Consider the following 6,143-nt stretch of genomic DNA (forward strand, 5'->3'; position numbering starts at 1 on the left):
AGCTGATGTCATGGAGGCACCCCAAGGTTAGTTTAAGGGACAACAGGGTCCGAAACAAATTTTATTACACTGGTGAGAAACAGGGTTTTAGCACTCCAAAAGTGACTTGAATACAGGTTCGGATATCAGTTGAGGAAAATTATTAAGGGGCAGCAACTAATAATTCAAAAGGTCCATAGTGTGCATACACGTGGCATCACCAAAATCAATGCCGGAGCCACCCCTGAATCTGGGAAGAGTCCACACTTGCTTGAACTCGGTGTGGGATTGTTTTAAAGGGATACAGGTACTCGTATTGAGTACGGAAAGTGTACAGTCGCGATTCTGCGAGGGTAAATTTATAATACACTCGCAATCTTGTGAGGAGAAATACACGTGCAAATGTGCATGGGATATTACACGTGCTTATGTGGAAGCACAGGAGGAAAATACACCCGCGATTATATGAGGATTAATTTACATGTGCTCATATTGAGCACGGAAAATACGTGGGCAAATGTGCACAGAAAGTTACACGTGCTTATGTGGAAGCACGGGAGGAAAATACACTCGTGATTCTGCGAGGATTAATTTATACATATGCTTGTATTGAGCACAGAAAGTATGCGTGCAAATGTGCACAGAAAGTAGATACAATCGCAATTCTGCGAGGGGTAATTTTACTCACACACGTGGTGGCAAGGCAAGCGGAGTCTCCATCCTGGGGGGGCTCTCAGCAGCAGCATCTCACTCGTGCTCCAAGAGATCTGCGACAAAGGGCAGAGTCTCAACGAGAATCCCGTTTTATAGCCCGATCAGATCTGACTGTAGACATTCCAGAAGCGTCTCTGCACCCCCATACTGGCTGTGGGGTGCCCCTGAAGCTTCCAAACATCCCCCACACTGGCTGCAGGTGCCCAGCAGCTCCCTGGCACCTGGGCACTCCCTTCTCCTTTCTCTTAAGGCCCTGGCCAGGTGTCTCCTGAGGCCAAACAAAAGAAGCTGTTAGCCTCAAGCAGCAGAGAGAGAGGGAGATGTGTCTACTCCTTCCATGATGAAGGAGGGAGGGGAAGAGAGGGGGGGTTTGCATTCTGCCACAGATGAGGACATGGTTTAGTGTGAGGGTTAAGTTAATGGTTAGAATCAATCTTGAGGGTCTCTTCCAACCAAATGATTCTATGATCTGATGAGAGTGGAACCAGCGTGATCATGGAGGCCACCTGTGAACACCCACGAGAAGGGGTGGAGGGACAGTGCGGGAAAGCATTAGGTGGGGGAATTTTAGCACCTTGCTGCAAGAGAGGGAGCTGGGAGGAAAATGTGTTGGTGGAAGTTTTTTATGTCAGGTTTTTCCTCTGCACCAAGTGGACGTACCTCACCCTTTTAGTTAACCCCACAATGACAACTTCTCTCAGTAAATCACCTGTGACACGCTTCTATGTGGAAAAGACTCAAACCTTAATTTTGAATTCAAGTGTAGACTCTTCACTGGCTATCTCTCCTGTCACTAAAGCAGCCAGGAGCAGCTTAGGTTTTGCAAAACCATGGAACAAGTATGTAAAGTGACTTTGCATATTCAGCTACATGTACTTTTGGAAGAAATGCCTCAAGCAAGACACAGACTTGGATATATTCCTGCTGTTCTCTGTGACCCTGTCCTTGTGCAGAGGGAACATTTCACCAAGAGTCAGTTTGTACTGCAGATTGGATTTAGATCATAAATGCGCACCCAAATCATTCTATACTGTTACTAGTCTATTTAGCAACATTATTAATACAACACTATGCCCTGTATATATTGCAAACCAGAATATTAACAGGTAACACAACAATTGAAATATTCCAAAACCAACTTTATTTATTGTTGGAACAAACAAACCTAGTGAAGCTGTCCAAGAAAAGCATTGGAAATGCTACAGATTAAGTGAAACAAGATTGCCACTGTGTTCTGTAGGGAAAAAAATGTAGAAGGTTTCATAAACACGTGACCTTAGGTCTTCACAGAAACACTGCAAATTCAACTGTCTCCAGGCAAACTCATAATACGTACAAACAGAGCTTACTGAAGGACAGGAGCCCCAAGCTGCCTCCTTTTCCTCAAATTCCTCAGTTCTTCTAGAAAGCCTGGAAAAACTGAACCAATTTAAGCAACTACAAACATGAACACATTCTCTATACATTAACTGCATCTTAGTAATCTACTATTTGCATAATTTACATTCTGTAGATTCCTGCACAAGGAGGCAAAACATCTTGAGAAACTTTAACCTTGACAGATTTTCTTTGGCTGGCACACAGCTTTGTTTCTGATTGATGACAAAGAATGAGGACACGTTTAGTGACTCCAAAGGTCAAATTTACTGCCTCTGCACTGTCTTCCCTTAGCAAATAAAGGATGAACTCTGAACTTAAACCAATTTTACCCTACAACTCTCCTTGTTTTAACATTAATATACAAGAAAAAAAAAAAAAGGCATGTCTCCATTTTTTGCTTAGATTCAATTAGAGACTGAAAACATGTTAAGACAGATTTAATTACAACTTTCAAAAGGACTTTCTGAACCTGTTGCAAAACTTATCTTTCAGAAGAAGCTGATAAACTGGATCATACTCCCAGCACATTATGGATCCGAGCAACTAGAGAATAACAAATGAGACTGCATGCGCTGACAGTTTGAATGGATTAAATAGCACCACGTTTGATCACACAAATGAGGCAAGATTGGGTTTAAGTATAAGACCATGGAAAGACCGGCCTATTCCACAAGCAAGCACTGTAATCACACACATATTAAAAATCCCATTCTTAAGTACATGTGTGTGCGTGCTTTGCCTGTTAGATAACTGAACAGGTTTTGACTGGGCTTCTGGAATGCCGTGGAGTTTTCCTTTCACACTTCATCAAGGCCGAGGAACATCAGAAAAGCTGAAACGCTTTGCAGTTTAAATTACTTGCATTTACTGTTATTAATCTCGTACCACGTTTCTTGTTCAACAGCCTTACTTAATGTTTCTAAATGTTCTTTAGCCACCTTTAGTTTTACATAGACTAAATGGCTGTCAAACACAAATTTTGGTGCATTGGTGTTTATTTTTTTTCCCAGGCACTTGATAAATGTCTAACATCTGTTCTAATTGCACATTTTTGTGGTCTCCTGTTTTAGGTTTTGTTTTTTTCCAGAAAGAGTAGTAATTCATTCCAGTTTTGATTTTTATTTCTTCTGGTTTGAAAAGTTTTCACCCAAGAGTCTAAAGAAAAAATATCACAGATTACAAAGTGGCTTCTGAAAATCTATTTTTCTCAAACACTTTTCCTTATTGTGGGGTAACACACAAAAAGCTAGAGCAGATCTCCTTTTAGAACAGTTGTGTTCAATTTTACAAATAAACTGTTAGCAACAAACCATCTTTTTAGATCCATTTTTAAAAATCTGAAATACGAAAGCACAGGTAGCACTTGTTGCTTTTCTTTTCCAGATGAGAGCTAGACACTAGTGACTGCGTTCAGCGTGAATTTTCTCTCACGAGAGTCAGTGCACTTGGCAGCAGCTCAGTCACTTCGTTCTTGATGTAACACCATATTTTCCTATTTAATCCTGATGACTTCCTAATAACTTGTACCTTCAGCCTATTTTAAAAATTAATTTGGCTAAACACCGCACTGGTTGTCAGGTGACTGCTCTGATTCTCTGCTATGAAACTTTTCTTTCTGAAATGCAAAACACAAACTAACTCCAAAGTTAGAACATTTAGAAAACTAAAAGTTTCAATAACAGAACTACCATTACTACTAACTGATTTAGAGCTCACCTCCTTTTTATTTACTTTATAGTTCACAAATAAGAACGTTGTCTTTCTGAATTCCTTTGTTCTACACAAATTATGCTCACCATCTGACAGTTTCAACTGCTGAACTTCAGGAGGAAATTCCAAAATAAACTGCTAATCCCAGTCCTGTAATCTTTCACATTTAGTTTCTTTATACCTAATAGCAACTTGTACTCCTTGTGGCTGCTGAAATGTTTGTACATTAAAAAAATCCTGGGTTTAGTAAATTAATGTGTGTAACAACAAAGATACCAAAGTTTGTTACCCACCTGCTTAACAAAAAGAGCCGAAACACATTCTGCAAATACATTTATTTATTGGCAAGATCTCAAGCTTCTCTGAGACAATCCATCTAGAACAGACATTTCAAAAGCGCATTTGTATATCAAAGACAGGTACAGTAATAACACTTCATTAGCAAGAGGACAAGGTAACATCTTGATTGGGTTAGTTGTCGAGATTCAGATTTAGAGGAAGGTCCTTGATATTTACATTCAATAGGACTTCCAGTCAGTAGGGGTGAAGGAAGGTTTGTCCCCCATAAAGTTCCTGTTGTGAGGACCACACCAGGAGAACATGACTTACCCAAGCTCTGATTAACGACTTGTAGCCCAAAGTCACCTGAAATTTTTTGTTGCTCCATAGCAGATCCACCAGCCACCACCTGACCTTCTTCATTTCTTTGTCACATTAAAATTGTTCCTGCCTTCAATGTATATGTATTTGCATTTGCTTTTACCATACTACTGACCTCTTATGACTTGTCCTGCAGTACTCAATGTAGTGGTCTCTCCATCCAGCTGGAAGTTGCCATTTTTACTCCATTTCAGCTCTTTGCTAATCCAGAATTACTCTTCTACAACGTTGCCCTCACTGCATCATGTGTGAAGTAAGGTTGAGGCCCATCTTTGCAAAGCTCCGATTGAGGTTCATGAGTCACCTTTCTCTAGACATCAGAAGAAAATACTCCTACCATTTCCCCAGTGAATCACCCTCCTGCTCAAGAATGCCAATGCACTTGTGTAACGAAACCAGCCACTAAAAGGTTACCCTGCAGCCAACAAAAGGATACAACCCTCTCACCTCTGCCACTGCTTTAGCAATCCACATGCCATACAGCACTGAGAGTGCTGCAGCCTAGATGCCCTGTGGGATTTCAAAGGGGCTCCAAACACTCCCTTTCAGAAGCATGCCACGGTCCATGGGAAGGTACATGCCAAAGCTGACCTGGCTCCAACTCATCCTGGCCAGGTCCACAACTCCCCATCCCTTTGGGTGAAGGATTCTGCTCAGGCAGCAGTTGCTACAAGCTCTCATAACAATATTGTTTGCTCTTATATCTCGCAGAAGAGAGATACATGGGCATGTGCGAGAGTGTGGTCTGTATGAGCTTTATGCAAAGGCCCTGAAGGTAATAAACAAGAAAAACAAAGTGGCCTTTAGAGACAGATATTTTAAACTACAAATACGACTGCTGACCACTTAAAACAAGCTGTTTCTACAACATAGTTTTACCTTTACATGGATTTTTAACACTCATTTTATTGACCTGTTCTGCCTCTGGCCTATCACTGCTCTGCCCAGTCTTGTCTCACCTGCTTTCATCCAATTTTGAGGCAGTCTGGCTCCTGCCCATCTGATCATTGCCTTCCAACAAAGACAAACCAAGCCATCTGACAAACAGCTTTTATTCACGGTCCAACACTGAAGCAAGAGAAATTTAAAAAAAAATTCTGGTGAAGGCACCAGGTCTTGCGTTCTCTACATGACTACGCAGTATGGCTGCGTAGTACAGTCTGGAACTGGCATCTGACCTGACATTTATTTTCCCTTGGGGCAGCAGGTGAACCAGAGAGGACAGACTCACACTCAGATGCACAAACACAATTAACAAGGCTATGACCTTCTGCTACCAGTCAGCTGCAGGTGTATCATCCTTCTCTCCGGCAGACCAGGTCCTCTAATTGGTGGCACTGGCTTGGCCAAACAGCGCAGTACAAGATGCTTCACACAGCAGACACGCACACCTGGGCCGGCACCACAGACACCACATGGTGCTGGCTGAACCATTCATACACCCTGGCATCTTGAGTTCACAGTCAAATTGTCAGCCAAGCTGATTATTGCCACATATTTACAAGAACCACCCCACTGTGTGCTGCAATGGAAGCAAATAATCTGAAGGAGCTGCCAGTAAATACTTGAGCAAGCACTAAACGAAATAACTTCCTCATATAGCTTTTGTATCTCACATTTGGAACTTGCAATCTTTGCTCATTTCCTGAGCAGTTAACTTTTTGCACTTGCACTTCTCTTCAAATCAGTTTAGCTGCTTG

This window comes from Nesoenas mayeri, assembly GCF_963082525.1.
Source record: "Nesoenas mayeri genome assembly, chromosome: 1".
Lineage (NCBI taxonomy): Eukaryota > Metazoa > Chordata > Aves > Columbiformes > Columbidae > Nesoenas > Nesoenas mayeri.